Source organism: Adiantum capillus-veneris, chromosome 2, assembly GCF_014529385.1.
Source record: "Adiantum capillus-veneris isolate H3 chromosome 2, ASM1452938v2, whole genome shotgun sequence".
Lineage (NCBI taxonomy): Eukaryota > Viridiplantae > Streptophyta > Polypodiopsida > Polypodiales > Pteridaceae > Adiantum > Adiantum capillus-veneris.
Genome location: NC_140932.1, coordinates 34,559,765 through 34,580,975, shown reverse-complemented (window position 1 = coordinate 34,580,975; position 21,211 = coordinate 34,559,765).

The window sequence follows — 21,211 nt, the reverse complement described above, 5'->3', positions numbered from 1 at the left end:
CTCTTTGTGTGTTTGTGAGAAACAAACATCAAACATGCTTACCTACAGTGGCTTCTTCAAGACATGCACTCAATCTATGGAGATGGCTACACTTCTCTCTAGACCAAACATGTTTCTCTTCCTTAAATATCCTACGTTGGTTTTCTTCCATCGTTTTTTCCAAACAGGCCAATCAAAGTATGCCAAGTGGCTATGTTTTAAAAACATATTTAATGGGACAAGATTTTTAAGAAGATAAATGAAAAAAGACATTGGAAACCCTTAATTCTAAAGCGTCTTCAAGATATTGAGAAGTATGGAAAAAATAATTAAATATGGGCTCATTTCCCACATGGAAAAATGTCTTGTCGTAGATACATTTCCAATGTGAAACCTGCATGTTACTGCACAAGATAGCTAACTTTAGCTCAAAGGCATTCGTAAAGCTCATTGGTGAATGTGCCCCTTAATTGGATCAAGAACATTTTACATTACATGCATACAGTATCATCACCAAAAGTATAACTCACTGCCACCCCCAATTCCCCTTGTAGGGTTCAAAAGTATCACAAGAAGTTCTTTTATATCTTCCCACTTTAGGAAGGTGCTCTTTGTAAGGATTAAACACATTCCTTTACTCCATCTCTTAGCCATGTGGGAACTAGCCCTAGAACACTATAGAACATCTCATGAGAGACTACATAAGAAGGCACCCTCCATAAGCTCTAGACATCACTTGTAGTTTACAAGCTTTGCTTATGCACTAGTTATTTTGTTCATTTCAATGGTGTAAGTTCTCCTCTTGCATAGGCATTTTATTTCTCTCTCATCTCTCCTCATTTTGTATCTACAACATGAATGCTACATGTGTGTATCCACCCTAAAAACCCAACAACTGGTATCAGAGCATTAAAGACCCTCATGGGCTCACTAGCATACACTAGCATTCACTTTTAGGTGGTTTTCTCACACTCTCTCTCTAAAACGTTTTTGGAAGAGCCAAAAGAGGAGAAAGTCAAGCCTCACAAGTGGGCATGCAAGTGGACAAGTGGCCTTGAAATGTGGAAAGTGCTCTTCACTTGATTCTTGCTCATTCAACCACCTACTTTCTCTCTCCTCTAGGAGATTCTCCTTCTTCCCACTAAGCTTTCATGGAAAGCTTCAGCTCTCCATCATCCCCAAGCTTGATCTCAATGCTCCTTACTCTCACTTGCTTCATTCTTGCAAGACTAGGCTTCTACTAGCTCCTATCTTCGTCTATCTTATCCTCTACTTCACAAATAAGCTCTCGAAGTTTCCATGATTGTGTTTTCTTCAAAAACAGTCCATTTACTTGCTCTAATCATCCCCATTTCATGCTCCTTTGATTCCTAAAGCTACGTACATTAATAGTACAAGACTAGCTAACTAGTCCCTAGCTACCAGTCACATTTTCATGAGTTATAAGCTTCATTAATTCTCTGTTTTCATATCAGAGAATTAAAAGTGAAAAATAGGCCCTTAAATCTAATTTTTATGCTCTATTAAGCACTCTTAAGGCTTGGGCAACACTCTACGACACTTGCCGACATAGACTACATCAATTGTGAGCGTCTACATCACTAGTTCAAGACCGATTCTACTTCAACAAAGGGGGACATTTCAAATCAGCAAAAACAGCAAGCAATAGGCTGATTTCTCATCATTCCACACTCTTCAACAAAGGGGGAAAAGAACGCTTCAACTCTACTTTGAAGTGGCAATACATTGCCGCACTTGGTAACCCAAAATGAGCATTTTGTAACTCTATATGCTACATTTTACTTGCTTCATTTGTATGCTATTGTAACGGGCCAAGACACCATCAAGAGAGTCTCTTGATAGGACCGCTCTTGCCATTGCATATTCACCTACCATCATACACTATGGGTAATGATAATCTATCTATCTTTAATGGGGTAGGATTCCACACTTGGCAAGTTAAGGTAAAGGGATATCTAATGAAGAAAGGGTTATGGAGCATAATCATATCTAATGTTGATGAAGAGAACCCACCTTCACGTACACAACAACGTGAACTTCAAATTAAGGATGAAAAAGCATTGGGCATTCTTCTCACAAGTGTAGCGGATGAGATAGTTCACTATTTAGACCAATCCACTACCGCTAAGCATGCATGGGAGATACTTGAGAGGAATTTTGGGGCAAAATCAAAACACTCTAAGATTTCTCTTAAAATGCAACTCTATAGCTTAGTTATGCAAGAGGGTGAAAACTTATCTAGCTTAGTCAATAGACTAAAAAGCATTTGCACGCAACTAAGTTACATAGAATGCAACATTGAAGAAGAAGACAAAATTGCCGTATTACTTAAGTCTCTTCCATTGCAATATGATAATATCGTGACGGTCTTAAAAGAAAAGGAACTAATTCCTTCACTTGAGAGCATTGTCAACTCTTTACAAGAACAAGAGAAGAAACACACACATAAAGAAGAAAACACCTCACAAGCTTTGTATGTTTCATCTTCTTCTAAAAAGAACTTCAAAGCATGTAAGCATTGTGGAAAGACAAATCATATGTCTTTCAATTGCTACAAAATCAAGAAGTGTGTGAAGTGTGGTAAAGTGGGGCATGCTCCTCAATTTTGTAACCACAATGGGCTCAACACTGACACTACCTCCGACATTCAACGAAGTAAAAGGTCTTCCAACAAGGTTCACTATATGCATAGTGATGATGATGACGACGGAGATGACGACAACGAGGATGCCGAGAGCATCAACTTCATCCATTCAGCCATCTCTTCTCCTTCCTCAAGTTTTTCTAATAAAAAGCATGTGGAGGGTAACCCCAAATATGGCTCAAAATCCAAATCCAATTATGAGTATGATGATATTTACTAAATGTTCATTTTCATCCCATTATGTTTAGTTACCCACTCCTTAAGTTGTATCCTAAGCGTGATGATGCTTTGTATCTCTTTGAGCACCATTTTATGTTGTATCAATGTAGGTCATAATGTTGTATCGATATGAGAACCATTATGTACCACATTAGACCCAAAAATGATGTATCCAAAATGTATGAACCTTCTACATACCTTTGTGCAACCTTAGGAGTTCCAAGCATGGGTTTAAGGGGAAGTTTGTAAGGATTAAACACATTCCTTTAGTCCATCTCTTAGCCATGTGGGAACTAGCCCTAGAACACTCTAGAACATCTCATGAGAGCCTACATAAGAAGGCACCCTCCAGAAGCTCTAGACATCACTTGTAGTTTACAAGCTTTGCTTATGCACTAGTTATTTTGTTCATTTCAATGGTGTAAGTTCTCCTCTTGCATAGGCATTTTATTTCTCTCTCGTCCCTCCTCATTTTGTGTCTACAACATGAATGCTACATGTGTGTATCCACCCTAAAAACCCAACACTCTTTTTGCATTGTGTTTTCCTATAGTCTTCAATATCAAGAGCTACCAATCAGAAGGGACCTACCTACCTAGCTAGGTGGCAATGATAGGTGATGGAGGCCAACACTCCCCTATCCCCAAGCCACACCTAGCTAGGTATCATAAGAAGTGGGAAAAGAAATCATTTTACCTTGTTCATGGGTTACCACTCAACATGGAGTGGAATACCTAGCTAGGTGTAGTTGGGGACACAGGAATGTCGGGCCCCACCTTGGTCCAGGTTTCCATTGCCTAGCTAGGTATGTGGGTCCACCCTTATAGTAATCTCATGATGTGGTTGTAATCATTAATGTGGCTATGGTGAAAATGTGCCAAAAACTTCTTGTGTATGTAGGTCCCTACCAATTTGTGGCTCGTGATGTTTTAATCACTATTGGGGGAATTATAATAGAAATGTGTCAAAAAATATATTGCTTTAGTCGTCCAAGTGTCCCTTATGTTCTTCATGTTGGGATATAGGCGTCTGTGCCTTGCCCGGCCGCCCAGAGTCTGGGCGCCCACTGACTTGTATACCTTATACATAGAATAAGTGTATAGCGGGCTGCTCACTCTTTTGAGTCTCCCCACCCACATCGTGTCTGTCTCCTTCTCTCTCTCTCACTCTTCGTCTGTGGTGCTCCCCGATCCCCTTCAATTGGTATCAGAGCTATGGTGACCGCGGAGAGCACGACGGCTTTGAGAGCTTCGAGGCGATAGCTCGCTCGCTCTCGACGGTGGAGTTCGATCGCGGAGTTTCACGGAGAGCGATTTTAGCTTGAGGAGCATTGTATTTGGAGCTTAGGAGCTTGGTGTGGTCAAGCTTGGTCGAGGAGGCGGTTGCGGCTTCCTTGGTGAGAGGAGCTTTTGAGCTCAGTGGAGCTCGTTAGAGAAGTGCTCGGCGGAGGAGAGCTTGACATTCGAGTGCTTGGATGCTGTTGTGGCAGAGCTCTTGTGTTGGAGCTTGCATTGAGAGGACATTGCATCACGCAGAGTGGAGCAGGAGCAGGTTCAAGACTGTGTGCAGCTCGTTTTTGCCATTTTCGGGCTCTAAAACGCAGTTTTTTGCGTAGCTCCGTCATACAGAGTCAGATCTACATGATCCAGGAGTCTAGGTCAGGGTTTTGGCATGCTCCGGACGCGATGGTGATGTCTATTTGCTGAAATTATGCTTTGAATTACAGCAGGTACAGCAGCAAGTTTATTTGTGCACTTTCGGGTCCCAAAAACACTGTTTTTGGCATAGCTTTCACACCCGGACTCGGATACATATGATCCAGGAGTCTACCTTGGGGTTTTGGCATGCTCCGGACGCGCTCGTCATATCAGAATTTTAAAATTCTGAACGTTGAATTTTTTGCAGCAGCAGCAGTTGTTTATTGTGTGTCGAGGATTCCACACATGGTTTGCTCTCAGATGTGAGAGTGATATTTGCTGCAAGTTTCCTCACAGGTGGGAGGATACGATGTATGCCTTATGTGGTTTGATGCTCAGGGAGACTAATGTGATTGCATTTTGAGCTCGGCAATGTATGCCTCGAGCATGTTTTTTGGCAGTCACAGGTAGAGCAGATATTTGTGTACTAGATTTGCAGGTGTTTGCAATGATGTATGCAAAATGTGGAGATTGGTGCATGCATTTGGAGTGTGATTTGATGCGCTTTGGTTGCTCATGGTTTTGAGCGTGCAGTCAGTTTGGTTACTGGTTTTGTGGCCATTTTACTGACGAAACTCTGGCGAAATTTTCCCAGGAGTTTTATGCGCATCATTTATGCGATCTAGGTAGAGATTGCGGGTTGCACTCAGCATTTGTGTGCGGTGTTCTTTGCAGGTGAGAGATTTGTGCGTGTGTATGCATCGATACCGCACAGTGTGGGCTTGGTGATTAGCTCACAGATTGCAGTGTGATACTAGAGCAGGCGAGGCTTGTATTGACATTGCGGGAGCTCTATTTTGGAGTGTGTCTCACAGGTTTTACATTGTGTTTCTCGCCATATTTGTAGACAGTTTTCAGGTGTTGTTGGTGAGGTGGTTTTGCTTTCTAGTTTGCTACATTGTGCTCATGGCAGAGACAGGTGATCGATCAAATTGTGACCTCTCACAGATGCGCATGTTTGATGGGTCAGACTTTGCGGCATGGAGAGAGTGTATGCTTGATGCATTGACACAGCGAGGGTTGCATCGACCATTGAGTGGTGATGTAGGTAGACCTTCAAACATGTCTGACGATCAGTGGCAGGAGCTAGAGGAGATGGCACTATCTACGCTCTCTTTGCACCTTGCGGAATCTGTATATGCTCTTGTTATGTATGAGACTACTTCGAGAGCACTTTGGCGCAGATTACATGATATGTATGATAGATCTGAGTCATCAAGGACTCGTGTGAGACATGTACATTCACGAGTACGCCGACAGGTGATATGTTGGTATTGTGGTCATTCTGGACACATTAGACGGTGCTGTTTTCGTCGTATGCGACATCGTAGGAGACATGGCACTCTCAGAGATGTATGTAGTGATGCCATGGACTCAGTTGCTTTGACAGTTGAAGCACATGTAGTGTCGGAGTATACTAGTGACGGGGATGTCACTTTTACCTCGAGCTATGCACGAGATGCTATACATGTGGATAGTGCACTCCCTTCGCAGTGGTTGCTAGACGCAGATGCTATGTTTCATGTCACGCCGCATCGTGCATGGTTTTGTAGCTATTCTAGCGGGATGCTTGGCAGTGTACGTTTGACCGATGGATCTGTGCATGCGATAGCAGGCGCAGGAGATGTGAGACTGTCATTACCGAGTGGTGCATCTTACTTGTTACGACATGTGCGCTATGTACCAGATTTGACAGTGAGTTTGATCTCGATTGGTCAGCTTAGAGATTGTGGATGTCAGATTTCGCTACAAGAGCGAGATTTTGTGATGCATTTGGGTTCGCTAGTGATTGCGAGAGGTGCCAGGAGTGGTACAGGTTACCCATTGCATGTGGATCACGAGAGAGACGGTGTTGTCTCTGTGATCACGCAGCCAGGTAGACAGCGAGAGAGCAGGCGAGTCTCTTTTGCTTGTGGGTTGCAGGATGCTTTGCATGGAGTGCAGAGTAGTGAGCTCGTTGTGCACACAGTTGGGGCACGACTTGAGCAGTCACACAGAGAGGTGACAGAGTCAGACATGCATGCTTTGCTAGAGACTGAGCAAAGCAGAGAGTCAGTTGTGCGAGATACTTCTATGCAGGATAGACAGGTAGAGCGGTCTTGCTCTAGTGAGTCACGACAGGAGGACGTTGTGCAAGAGTCTATGCATACGGAGTTAGAGCATGAGAGCTCTAGTGAGTCACAGCAGATTGAGTGGTCATGTTTGCAATGGATGATTGCAGAGAAGGCTGAGATGTCAAGTATTATGCAGTCATTCCTTTCTATGCTCGACAGTGAGCATGGGGATATAGTTGTGCAGGATATGTCGTCCAGCAGACACCTAGAGCAGCTGGTTTGCTCTAAGGTTGCGCGACAGATTGATGCGTCTTTTGTGGACAGTCAGGAGATGCATGTGGCTGACACGCCTTGTCAGTCAGAGATGCCTATTGTCAGGGATATATATGTTGATGCATGCTCCGTAGAGCTAGCAGGGCCCACTAGCATTGCATCGGCATTCGGTGGTCTCATGTATGAGATGTTGATCTTGAGACCGGATATCGCAGCTGCAGTGGGAGCATTTGCAGTTGGGGTTGTCAGTCGTTTGTTGACTGATGATGGCATAGTGCACGAGGGAGATATGCAAGTATTGCGTACATACTTGCAGTACGTGTGCGGTACGTCTGGTGGTGTATGGACTTACATGGGAGCAGGACAGCCGGATGCACACGATCACAGCCAGCCAGTGGGCATCGGTTGAGAGCAGTTTTCTCTCGCCTTTTGTAGTCTTTAGACTAGGTTCTCTTGCTTAAAGGCACAGTCGCCTTTAAGTGGGAGGTTGTTGGGATATAGGCGTCTGTGCCTTGCCCGGCCGCCCAGAGTCTGGGCGCCCACTGACTTGTATACCTTATACATAGAATAAGTGTATAGGGGGCTGCTCACTCTTTTGAGTCTCCCCACCCACATCGTGTCTGTCTCCTTCTCTCTCTCTCACTCTCCGTCTGTGGTGCTCCCCGATCCCCTTCAATGTACTGTGTAAGCTCACTGTGTGTGTGTGTGTGTGAGAGAGTCGACCCACGCTCCGCTCCGCGACTTCACTTCATGGGTATATGCATGAGAGCTTAGAATTTTTCATGTTTAGGAAGGAATATCATCCTTGGATAGGCTATGGTGGCAAGTGTTGCTATCATTTTCCTTCACTAATTGGTTGGTCTTTAAGATTGGTCTTAATCCTCCATGCACATATAGAGATGTGTGATTGCACAAAGAAGGATCATGTTGATTTTATTGTCCTGCCCTGAGTGGGTAGATTGCACATTTGAGTGTGTTTTGTTGGATACGTCCAAATTTTTGATGTGAGGAAAGCTAATCAAACCAGTCTTATTACACTTGACCATTGTGGTGTACATGTGTGCCTCTTCATTTTTTATCTAGAACATGGAAAACCTAAAGAACCTACTATAAACAAGGCCAAAAGTAAAAAGTTTCTTTGACAAACCAATTATTATTGTAGGCATACAATAAATACAAGAATTGGGTTGGTATACACATAATAGACACTCTGCTTATTAGACCTAATACAATTATTCTTGTCACTCTTCGTTAGACCAAATACTTAGGTTCTTGCTAAAAAGACTCGATGGGCTATACCAGCGTTATCATTGTCTCCTGTATCATGACCATAAAATGCTAAAATACTTTATGAGCTTTGCCACCAAAGTCCTACATGTACACAAACCATCACAGATCATGACTAGGAAAATTTGAACATTCTAAAAAAACACATTCAATTTCCCTATTTGGAATGAAACACTACACTTTTTGTGCAGGTGTCATCATGTTTGGACACCGAAGCACGCACTTGTCTACCCACTTTGCCACCACAGCTAGTTCTACATATATAGAGGTTGTTACAAATCATAATCAATAAAAACTAAAAAATTTGAGGAAACATAGTCATTCTCTCTAAGTTTACAATAAATCATCGCCCATGTTTAGCATGCAAGTGTCATCATGTTTGAACACTGAGTCACCCACCACTCTACCCAGTTTTCCACCATAGTCCTGCAGTATAAATATCATGATAAAGGAGATTTAAAAATAGCAAAGAAGCAGTCATTGTTTCTCAAACCACTACCAATATTTAGCATGTAGGTGTCACCATGGTTGGGCACCAAAGCACCTAAACTCTACCCACTTTTCCACCATAGTTCTACATTTTTAAAGGTCATTACTAATCATGATCTGGGAAATTTGAAAATGTTGAAAACCATAGTCATTGCCTCCATATTTGGAACGAAGCAAGTCGTCCATGTTTGGTGTGTATTCTTCATCATGTATATGTGTAGACTTTTCTATAATTCAATTGGTTAAGGTGGTCATTAGTGCCCATCCAAAGACTTGTCTGCTTGTGACTTGTATGGTTATAGTTCGGTGTTTTATCAAAGGGCGTAGAGCTTCCCATAGAACTCGTCCCCTTTCCAATCCATGCATAATTTGGTTTCTTATATTGTTGTGACACATCCACATATTTTCACATTGCACTTTCTATGATATTATATCCGTTATCATTCTCTCTACATAGACCACAGCTCAAAAAATTGCCAAGATCTTTGTAGGAAAGCCTTTGATCATAGCTCTATTCTTTAAGAGTGAAGAACCTTCCGAGGGCATACTCATATAGCAAGATATAACTCCCCATGAAACGGGAACATATTTCCATAAGCTTTAACAAAGAAATAATTGAAAGTAATTTTGTTTCCTGACTTCATTAAGTTAAATAGTGTCTAATTTCTTGCCATGCCTAATGTCCAGCTTTTGATTATCTTCTTCCATGCCTTGCAACCCATCTTGCCATTGTCAACATGGTAACAGGAGTGTGATCATGATGAAGTTAAAATAAGGAACAGGAGATATTGATCAAGAAATGCTTCGCTTTCCATTTTTGTGATGTTATGTGTCCTTGGTTGCTTGGACTTTAAAGAGTTTCACATGATCCATACAAAGATAAGGCCGATTACAAACTTAAATTCAAAGGTTCTATGGACACAATGGTTATGATAAAAAGGTGAACTCCGATATTCCATGGAGTAGAGGAGGTGGATTAATTTTCACTTTTAGACCTTCAAGATGAAAAGTTGTAATTGATCTTCTCCGCAAGGGAAAACATTAAGTGAAGGGGAAAAAGAATGAGAGAGAGAGAGAGAGAGAGAGAGAGATTCCATAGACTTGATCTCCTTAAGCCTTGTTCTCTAAACTATCGAAAGAATATGTATACGTGATGAATGCGTGTGTGACCACATTGAATGGTGTCACACTTTTCCTATCACCTGTTACCATATACATGTGGTAGTGATGTGTGTGAACACACTAAGACCGATGGGGCATTTTTTCCCTCTTGAGGAGGTTTTTTTCCCTCGTGCATTGTATACATGCCCATCACTCTAGGGCTATCTATCTTTCCATTGCACACTAAGTAACACACTTCTACTGTGTGCCTTGAGCTTCCTTCGTCTTCTCCAAGCTGTGTGCGTTTCTCTACAACCCTAATTCCAACAATTGGTATCAGAGCAGGTTACGTCCTCCCGGGCTTAGTCGCCAGCTGCTCCAGCACACGCCTGCTCACTTTCTCCGATTTATAGTGAGGTTTGGCGAGCGTTCGCAGGTCGACAAATACTTCAGGTAAGCTCGTAGAGCTTGGTCTGCTCAGATTTTTGATTTGGGCTCATTTTGGCCTCCGTTTCCACTACAGGCAGTACTGCATAGGCTATTTCATCATTTTGTGCAGAATTTCTGTCAGTGCCATTTTCTGCATAACAGGTGCCTTATAGTCTTCTACGGTTTGTGCTATATAACATGTGTTGTTCCCGCTCCGTTTCCCCTATTTTCGGGCAGTTTTCACATCAGGTGCAGCATTTACCATGGCTGACAACAACAACACACATGTGTTCAAGATGTTTGCTACTGAGGATAGGTTGGATGGGGACAATTACCCTATGTGGGCTTATATGATGCAACACGTTCTTGTGTCAAAGGGCGTCTGGAACATTGTGCAGGGCATTGATGTACATCCTGGTTCTGAGGATGTAGGCGATGTTGAGGATGTTGCAGGTCTTGCTACAAGGATTGCTGCTATTAGAGTTGTTTTGCCTATGCAGAACAAGCTCGTTGGGATGTTAAGGATCCGCAGGCTCATGCATTGATTGCGTTGTCTGTGAAGCGCACCATTGTTCCTCACATCCGTTCAGCAAAATCTGCAAAACAGACTTGGGATATTTTGGCTGGTCTTTATGCAAGTCGCAATGAGGCTAAAATTGCTTTGCTGCATAAAGAGCTGGAGTCGAAGATTATGCATGAGGAAGATGATATGGACACTTTCCTTGCTAGTGTCAGGGATATCAATGAGCAGCTTCTTTCTACAGGTGAAGTCATTTTAGATAGTTCCCTTGTGCAGACTGTTCTTGATGCCTTACCAGACTTTTGCTAGTACTTGGAGACTTATGACCCAAGGAAATCCAGAAGTTGTCAAGTTTGATGCATTATGCACATTGTTGTTGCAAGAGTCACTTTCCAGAAAAAACGGGACTAGACAGCGTGCAGTTGAACAGGCTTTTATTGCTTCTCAAAGAAAGGGTGGCAACAGCAATGCAGCCACTTCTTATGGTCCTGCTGCGAGTGGAAAAACTTCTGTTTCTAATGCTTCTGCTGGCAGCACTTCGTCTGGCAATTCTGGTGATAAGGGCAAAAAGAAGATGTGGACACATTATTGTAAAGCAAATGATACTTGATCAAGTCGTGTCCTAAGTTGAAGGCCAAAGAGGCTAAGAAGAAAGAGGGTGGTTCCACTGCAAATGCTGGTTCCACTACAAATGCAGCCATTGTTGAGTCTTTTGTGAAAGGAGACTGTGATGCTAATGTTGATGTAGAATGGGCTTTTAGCGCAGAGTGCACTTACAATCGTGTTGTCCATGATGCATGCTTGTCAGTTGTTGCTACAGATTCAAATGTGTGGTATTTCGACAGTGGTGCTACAAAGCACATTACCTCACATCGTGAGTTGTTTACCTCTCTCGAGTCTGTCCCTCATGGGAATTCTGTCACTTGTGCCAACAATGCTTCTTATCCAGTTCATGGAGTTGGAAAGATTGTGCTTACTATTGAAAATGGCAGTTCTTTCACACTTGTTGATGCATTTTATGTACCTGGGATCAAGAAGAATCTCTTGTCTGTATCCGCACTTGCTAGACTTGGACTTGTAGTCAAATTTGTGGATGACAGATGTACAGTTCATGATCTCAGTTTTGGTGATGAAATTGTTGCATTTGGCCTTTTGTGTCGTGGGCTGTATAAGCTCACTTTGTATGACAAGTGTGGACAAAATTTTGCAAATGTTGTTGCAGATTCAAGGGCTATTTCAGATGCAAAACTTTGGCATGCACGTTTTGGTCATCTGAATTTTTCCAGTTTGCTGTGTTTGCAAAAATCTGATATGGTTGCTTCTTTGGCGCCTCTTGAAGCACCTGTCAAACATGTTTGTGAAGGCTGTATTTTGGGTATGATGCAACGTTCTAAATTTCCAAAGGATGGCTCAGTTCGGGCCACGTGCAGGTTGCAGCTTGTGCATAGTGATGTTTGTGGGCCCATGCAAACTCCGTCCTTGGGCAATTACTTGTACTTCGGGACTTTCATTGATAATTACTCCAGGCATGCATGGGTATTTCCGCTTAAAGCGAAGTCCAAAGTTTTTATGTGCTTCAAACAATTTCTGGCTATGGCTGAAAATGTCTCGAAATGTACTATGGGCACCCTCCGTTCTGATTGAGGGGGGGAGTATATGTCTCATGAATTTAATGCATTTGTGGCTAGTCGTGGGATAAAACACCAATGTACAGTGCCTTATACACCTCAGCAAAATGGTGTTGCTGAGAGGCAAAACAGGTCACTTACGGAAATGGCACGATGTATGGTCAAAATTCAAGCTTTGCCGCATTCTTTTTGGCTTGAGGCCATCATGTGTGCCACTTATGTACTTAATAGGTGTCCTACGAAAGCTTTGCAGTCTATTACTCCATATGAAGCATGGCATGATAGAAAGCCTTCTATTGAGCACATGCATGTTTTTGGCTGTTTGGCATATGCTTTGGTGCCACAAGTGCAGCACAGAAAATTGGATGATAAGGCTGTCAAATTTATTTTTTTTGGTTATAGTGCTGAAAGCAAAGGTTACAGGTTGTATCATCCGCAAACAAAATGTATTCAGGTTTCACGGGATGTAGTGTTTGTGGAAGATTCTGTTCAGCCCTTGTTGTCATGTACTAGAGACAATAATGTAAGCTCACAGGACATTTATGACACTTTGTTGCCTCTTTTCAGTGGTGGAAATACGAATGTAAGTTCCAATGAGGCAATTGTACATCCTATGGGGGTTTCTGAAAATGTTTTAGATAAGCCTATTACTGATGCATATGTACATGACGTACTTGATGAGGAAAGGGCTGAAAATGAGCAGGTTAGAGGTATGCCAAAATGGTTGGTGCACACTTTGCGTGACAGTAAATTGGATGTACCTTTGTCTAGTCGTACTCTTTCAGGCTCTCGCCATGCATCTTATGCATCATATTGTTATGCTTTGGTTGTGTCTAGCTTACATGATGTTGAGGAGCCTTTGTCTTTTGATGAAGCACAAAATTCAGAAAATTGGATGGCTGCCATGCAATCAGAATATGATGCACTTATAGAAAATGACACATGGACTTTATGTGATTTGCCTCATGGCAAAAAGGCCATTGGTATGAAGTGGGTTTACAAGTTGAAACGCAAGCCGGATGGTGAGATTGATTGCCATACGGCTCGACTTGTTGCAAAGGGTTATGCACAACAAAAAGGCATTGATTATGAAGAGACTTTTGCTCCCACTTGTCGTATGACTACTGTGCATTTTCTATGTGCATTGGCAGCTCATTTTGGTTGGGATGTACATCAATCAGACATTGTTACTGCTTTCTTGAATGGTGACATATTTGAGGAAGTTTATGTAACGCAGCCTCGGGGTTTTGTCATAAAAGGACAAGATGACAAAGTGTGCAGATGTAAGAAGGCTTTGTATGGGTTGAAGCAATCTCCTCGTGCTTGGTATGAGAAAGCTGACACTCATTTGGCCAAACAAGGCTTTCGTAAAACAGTCCAACAGAAAGCACATTGTATGTAAAGCGTGAGGGTGATGTACTTCTCATTGTGGTTCTTTATGTCGATGATTTGCTGATCACTGGACCAAATGAGAGACATATTGCTGATTTGAATGCTACTTTCAAGATGAAAGATTTGGGGCTGTTGCATCATTACTTGGGTATACAGTTTAGGCAGTGTGATGGTGGTATTGCCTTGTGTCAGAAAAGTTACATAGAGACATTGCTATGTAAGTTTGGACTTGAGGATTGCAAACCTATTGCCACTCCCATGGAAACATGTTTGAAGTTGAGTCTACATGATGCTGGCGATCCTACTGATGTCACTCTTTTATGTATGCAACACGAGGCCGGATATTCAGTTTGCAGTCTCACTGGTCAGCAGATTTATGCATAGCCTAGGGTCTAAGCATTGGCAGGCTGTCAAGAGGATTTTCCGCTACCTTAGTGGCACTTTACATCTTGGCTTGTTTTATCCCAAGGGGGGATCATTGCCGCCAGACTTACATGCTTTTTCAAACTCAGATTGGGCTGGTTGTTTTGGCACGCGAGTGTCCACAAGTGGTTTTTGTTTCATGCTTGGCAGTTCATGTATATCATGGTTGAACAAGAAGCAACCTACTGTGGACACTTTGAGTTGTGAGGTTGAGTGTATGGCTCAAACGCCTTATGGCTGATTTGGGTGTTGGACAGGACACTGCCAACACTATCTACACTGACAGTCATAACGCATTGGCAGTTTGCGAGGAACCCAATTTTTCATGCTCGCACAAAGCACATTGAGGTGCATTACCACTATGTCAAAGAGAGGCTCTCAGCAGGAGAGATAAGCTTGGCTTATGTGCCAACACAGGACAACCTTGCAGATCTTTTCACAAAGGCATTGTCTCGTGAGAAGCTTGAAGCTTTTCGCAAAGCTTTGGGCTTTCTCCCCTTTGTGGACTGATCCTGTCCTCAGGGCATGGCACTTCCCTTTACTCATGTGCCAGCTCTTGTTCACCGCATCACTCCAGGGGGCATTTGTTACCATATACATGTGGTAGTGATGTGTGTGAACACACTAGGACCACCAGGGCATTTTTTCCCTCTTTAGGAGGTTTTTTTCCCCCGTGCATTGTATATACGCCCATCACTCTAGGGCTATCTATCTTTCCATTGCACACTAAGTAACACACTTCTATTGTGTGCCTTGAGCTTCCTTCGTCTTCTCCAAGCTGTGTGCGTTTCTCTACAACCCTAATTCCAACATCACCCCAACAACCTCCAACTAAAAGATCAATGTGCCTTCAACCAGAGTACAGATCCGGATCCTCATCCAACACCTATTGCTATGCAAATACATACAAACTATGCCACGTGATGTCTATGGTCACATATGACTAAACACACCATCAAGTAAAGGAGCAGACATGTACCATTGCCTATTTTTATTGCTCATTGTCTCACAAATTTTCTTTGTTTTCATATTTTTTCTCCTTTATTTGTCATAATTTTTAGGGGATTATCAAATGTCCTTGTTTCATGTAGCAAAAGAATGCATTATGCAATTTTTTATTGATGATTTTTTGTGCATGCAGCCACCCTAATCCTTAAGAGCAACCTTTTTTTTCTTGGGAAAAACTCACAATGGCGAATGGATTACATTAACAGAACCAAAGAAATTACATCCGTGTCATGCTCCTGATGAGCCATGAACACTTCAATAGGTCCTAGATACATCGGTTGATGGGGGAGCCACCCCTTGACCATAGATGAGCCCATGCATTCACCTTTGCAGTTCCATTAATGAGTCCCCCATGGGGGTCTTGTTCCACTCCTTTGAGTTCCTTTGCTTTCCAATGGCGATGATCGTTACCCTGCTTTGTTGGACTATCCCCGCGAACTTAGCTACCTCCAAGGAGTTCTCGAAGATGTGACCATTCCTTGTCTCCCAAATGTGCTTAAAGTAGCAATACCTCACAAATTGTGTAGCTATGAGCAGTGCATGGCTCTTGAATGTCTTCCATCCCAAGAAGAGATTGTTCTTGAGAAAACCTATTTTCCAGGTCTTTTGGACCCATTTGCAGATCTTGCCTGCAAGACCACAGATTGTGGACACTCTCTAAACAGATGAGAAAGGTCTTCACAAGCCGTTTTACATTGGGAGCATCTATCTGGACCAATTCCAATGGCAAGGACCTTCACTCCAGTTGGCATGGCTCCCTATAGCACCTTCCATAAGAAGATGTTCATCCTCTCCGACCATTGAGGACACCAAATGTTCTGACGACCGCATTAGATAGCCAAGGGGACCAATGAGATATAGAGTTGTGGAAGTCCCTAGCCAACTCTCCCCATTCCAAAGACCCCATTGCTCTATTGCATTTTTGAGTGAGCTCACATGTTGTACCCTCAAGTTTCAGTATGACCCATTGTGGGGCCAACAACTTGTCGTGCACCTCGATCCCTTTCCACTACCTACACGATCCCTTTCCACTGCCCACCTTGCGAGCATATTCTAGAGTTTTCCATCATATGCTTAGACATAATGGCCCAAGCTTGGTGTTCCTTAGTGAGGTCTACCAAAATATTTGCAAATTGAGACACTGCGTGAGTGCTGGTGTTAAGAATCCCAAGCCCACTTTGCGCCACTGGTCTTGCAACCGTCTCCCATTTTGGCCACTACTAGGGTACTATGTCTTTAGTGTTTTTCTTCCATAGAAATATCTCAATTGGTTTCAAGAACTCTTTTGATTTGCTAGCTTAAGTAGTGGCCCATTGAAGGCTATATATGGCATCATGAAAGAGTTGATAGCCTTCACTCTGCTTGGGAAGGGGACAAGCAGAAACTCTTCGCATCTTAATCTTGACTTTCTCCATAACCCATAGGAATATCTGCTTGTGAGTAACATCCATTCCTAGAGGGGCTCTCAGGTGATGAAAATTCTTCCCTTTTGACACTATCTCCCTGGTCCACATAGACGGATCAAGCGAGTCATTCTCGGAGAGAGAGATCAATCTCGATTTTTCAATATTACACCTTGACCCTAAGGCTAAGACAAACGTTTGCAAAATTTCAAGAGCTTTCCTGATAACCTCAGGGCAAGCTTTAAGAAAAAATAAGGAGTCATCTGTGAAAAGCTTTGTCAGTAGTTGGTTGTTATTCGACAGAGCCACTCCTTGAATTTCTCCTTTAACAGCATTGCCTTCCAGTAATGTAACCAGAGGATGGGATCCAATTCCGAACATTATAGGGGAAAGTGGGTATCCTTGTTTTATGGATATTTTGAAATCAAAAGCACCCACAGTTCTCTCATTAAAAAGGAGCTCCGAATGGCTACCAGCACCAAAGCTGCTAGGTGCTAACTAGGCGGCACATCCGTGGCCCGAAACCTAATTATATCATGACATCTTCAGTGAATGACCATGTTATCCTATCATACGCTTTGTCAAGATCCAGTTGAAATAGGATACACTCTTGTTTAGTGAAAGTGGCATATTCAATGCCGAGCATTACAGCCAAAATACTTTCATAGATAAACCTTTCCTTGATTAATCCATGCTGGTGGGGGGTTAGAACTTTGTCAAGGAGGGGGAAGATCCTGAGTGCTATAGTTTTCACGATCATTTTTAGTCTACAGACATCATCGTTATGGGGTGCTATTGCTTAAGTTGGGAGCAACAAACTTTTTTGAGGATTAGGCTTAATGAGGCCTCTTGTAATGCTTACGTCCATTACCCCATCCCCAAGGTCTTGATTCACCATTTCTTGTGATGGAAGACTTAAGATCATCCCAGATTTCCATGAAGAATTTTTTAGTCAACCCATCCCATCCGGGGGATATCTCTTTGCCCAGAGCATGCAACACAAGGGAGCATTCATCCTTAGTGAATGCCTACACCAGAATGTTGGCTTCAGAGAGGGATATTGTTCTTTTGACACTCCCAAGGAGGGTGGATTTGGTGTTATCTATCACAATGGCTCTGCTGGCCAATGATATATTGCAGGCGGTTGAGCATTAATATAGCCATTTCATCAGGATCTTCAATATCATTTCCATCCACATTCATGAGAGAGTGGACTAGGCCCCAATTTCTTTTAACTTTAAGGGCCTTGAAGAAGTGTGTACGGTTGGCCTCCTCCGGTTGGAGGAAGGTTTCTCTAGATAGGATTCTCGCCTTCCTTACCTCCTCCAATCTTACACTGGTTAATTACACTTTAGTTTCTAGCCATCTTCTGTGCTCCGTCTCTGAAGCCAAGCCTTCCTCTTTTTTGGTGGTTAAAATCTCAACTTCATCAATGAGCTGATTGAGTTGTTCCTCTTGTTTTTTATTTCTTCTAGGATGTGCAATTTTGATGCCTTTTTGAATACTCTTGGCAAAAAGATCCGATGCCCTAGGGATTCCTGAGACCACATCTTTTCGAAGCTTTCTCATAGCTTCAAGGGCCAGACTTCTAAAGAGAGGGTCGTTGAGTATATGGGCCCCTGTTGAAAGTAGCTTTTTAGAGCCTTGAGAGCAAGGATCACTCCTTTGTTTTTTTTCCAATTTTATGCTTAACGGAAGGTGATATGACAAGCAGTGAGAAGTTATCACCTTCATTTCCAGCCATGAAGGTAGCCAGTTAGTCTGTTGAGAGCAGTATCAATGATAGAGGCGGGAGGCCGTGTTGGCATATTGCAAGCTCGTGTATGTGAACCCCGACATGCAGCTCCATGGGCCTAACTCCCACATGTCCACCAATGCCACTTCTGACTTAGGCTTATCCATTTAGATTGTTCAGAGCCCACTAACCTGGTCGATGTGCTAGTTCTGTCCCTTCTTTTCTCCACCATATTAAAATCCCCTACCAAGAACCATTCTCCTTCAACATTGATATCTTTTAGGTGCTCCCATCGTTTGGTCGTTTCCTTCACTGCACAAGGCCCATACACATTGATTATAGTGAAAATCTCATCATCCCATTTGATCTTGATTCCTAGAGCCCTCCTAGAGGGATGATTGAAGACTATCTTTGGCTCAAGATCCCTATCCACAATACAGAGGACACCACTGAAACCATTGGCACCCTCTCCATAAAAGGCCAATTTCTTACAAAAAGTTGATTTTCTTTTGCTTAAAGCATCTAGGTTATTCTCTTGGATAGCCCAAAAGCTGATATCCTTACCTCTTCTGACTTCCTCCCAAAAGAGTGAGCTCTTCTTTGAGGTTTTGATCCCTTTCACATTCCAAGCATGCCAGATCAACTCTTCCATTATTGAGAGAGGGGTACAAACTCCTTGACTTCAAGAACCTCATCTTTGGTGCCCTCTTTCCTGATATTCTCTTCTCTCAGCTCCATCACATGCCCCTTTGTGACCTTGAAGTTTTTAGGGTTATCCTCCCGAAGAACCTCAAAGATGTTATCATATAGGAAGGGGGCTTTGGGAGTGTCTAGAGGGGCTTCTTTCGAATGTCCCACTGCCCACACGTGGGATTTGAAACGTTTGCAAGAAATGTTGGACACTTGGTGCAAACCTCTTCTTGCTCCCTAAATGTGGGAGATAGAACAATCTTATGTACCAGTGGGGATGACGATTTTCTTTGTGCAGTGGACGTGAAACGATAATTAGGGGTGGCCTCACTGTTGCTAGATTGGGCCTTGATGGGTTTCTCTACATTCCCTTTGGTCACTAGGTAGGAGTTCAGTTGCCTATGCTCATGTGTCTTCATTGTACCTTCCTGTGGATTCTTCTCTTCAGTTTCCATATGTCTCGTAATAGATTTGACTTTCACTCGTAACAGAGCCTAGAATTGTTGCGGTAGTGCCTGCACACGCTCTAGAAAAAAGTCCAAAATTTGTTACACTTGAAACATGCCCCAAAGAAGGTGCCAACATTCAACAGAATGACCTTTAGACTAGCCCCCACATTCACTTATGAGATCCTTGGGCTGAGCCTTTCTGAGATCCCACCATATGCACACCTTATTGGTTGCAATTCTCATTGCTCTGTTAGATGGTACAACGAGAGGGGTACCTAGGGCTGCTGCTAGGTCTTTTTAATTTCTTCTTAGCCACATTGAGAGGTTCACAAATTCTACCCATACTAGACACATTTCAAGCATCAGGGGACTGAAAGGATGGTGGATCCCAAAGAAGCGTGCATACCGGTGTGATCGATTGAGAAATAATGGGCTGTTGGACAAGACCTTCGCCACGACAGTTTCATCACTGAATTGCACAAAAAAGAAACCTTTTGCCAAGTATTGAGCATTAAGAATTGAACCTCAATGATTTAAAACATAGGGCCTGTGGAGCTAATTGATAAACTCAACTATCGCCAACACTCTACCCATGAACCCGAAGACTGATGTGGATTTAGTAAATTCAGCAAGCTATTTCTTGACTAGAGCAGAAAGAACGGCCGTCGTGGCTTCTGAGCTATTACCTCCTCCACCTTGACCGCACTTTGTTGAATTCAGACCTTTATCTTTACCCTCGGATAAGGAATCCTTCGCCTCATCTTGGCTTCCCATCACAACGTCCGCATATGAGGCCTTTTGTGCTTTGTCCATGTGCCTCTATGGTTGTGGCCAATATTAAGAGCAAACCCTTAAAAACTCTCCCTTTTTCTTTCTTCTTCTTCTTTTTTTCTTTTCAATGGATCGCGATCCTTACGAGGCCAAGCTCTACTAAGCTTAGCAAACAAAAGTCACCAACCGCTGTTGCACCTTAGGTTCAAGGCCAATCAATCGCGATCGCGATCCACCAACGCAGTACATTGGAGCTGCTATGAGCGTTGGGCAGACAAGGGTAAGCTCCCTATCCACAGGGTGCACGATTATTGCAGCACAACAAATACCTGCGAGATCGATGCTGACAAGGATCGGGATCGATGTCAAGGGAAAAGGATTCACACCAGCGTGAACACCAGGTTGAGGGATTCCACTATTTTGGCTATCCTTTGTTTACGCCAACACATACCGCTCTACTTGTGGCTAAGCCTTTCTCTGTTTACGCCATAGAAGATCCTCTAAGGTTATCTTAGATTCTCTATTTAGGCCATCGCCCTTCTCACAACACAAGAAGTTTTGGAACATTCTCACAAAAATTCCCGCATTATGACTAAACTCAACATCATGAGCTTCTGTGAGGGAGGCACGACATACCTAGCTAGGTAAGATTGGGGGCAGGGGACTGCCGGTCGGGTTGGGGGGCCGGTGGTCCCGTGTCCCCAATCATACCTAGCTAGGTATGCCATGCCTTCCGAGCAGAAGCTCATGATGTTATGCATTGTATGAAAAACATTGAATAAGGCTCCCTTTTCCTACATGAGAGGATTTCTAAATCTTTTTGTGCAGCTTTCCCTTAAGAGCAACTTTCTACTTTAAAGACACTAGTATGTATTTTATAAGGCTTCTAGGAAACCTTGGGCGTGTTCATCTTTGCCCCATTTCATTCTGCAATTATCTTCCAACCCATTTAATCCATGGCAATAGTTGAAGAATACATAATACCCATTTGGAAAGTAT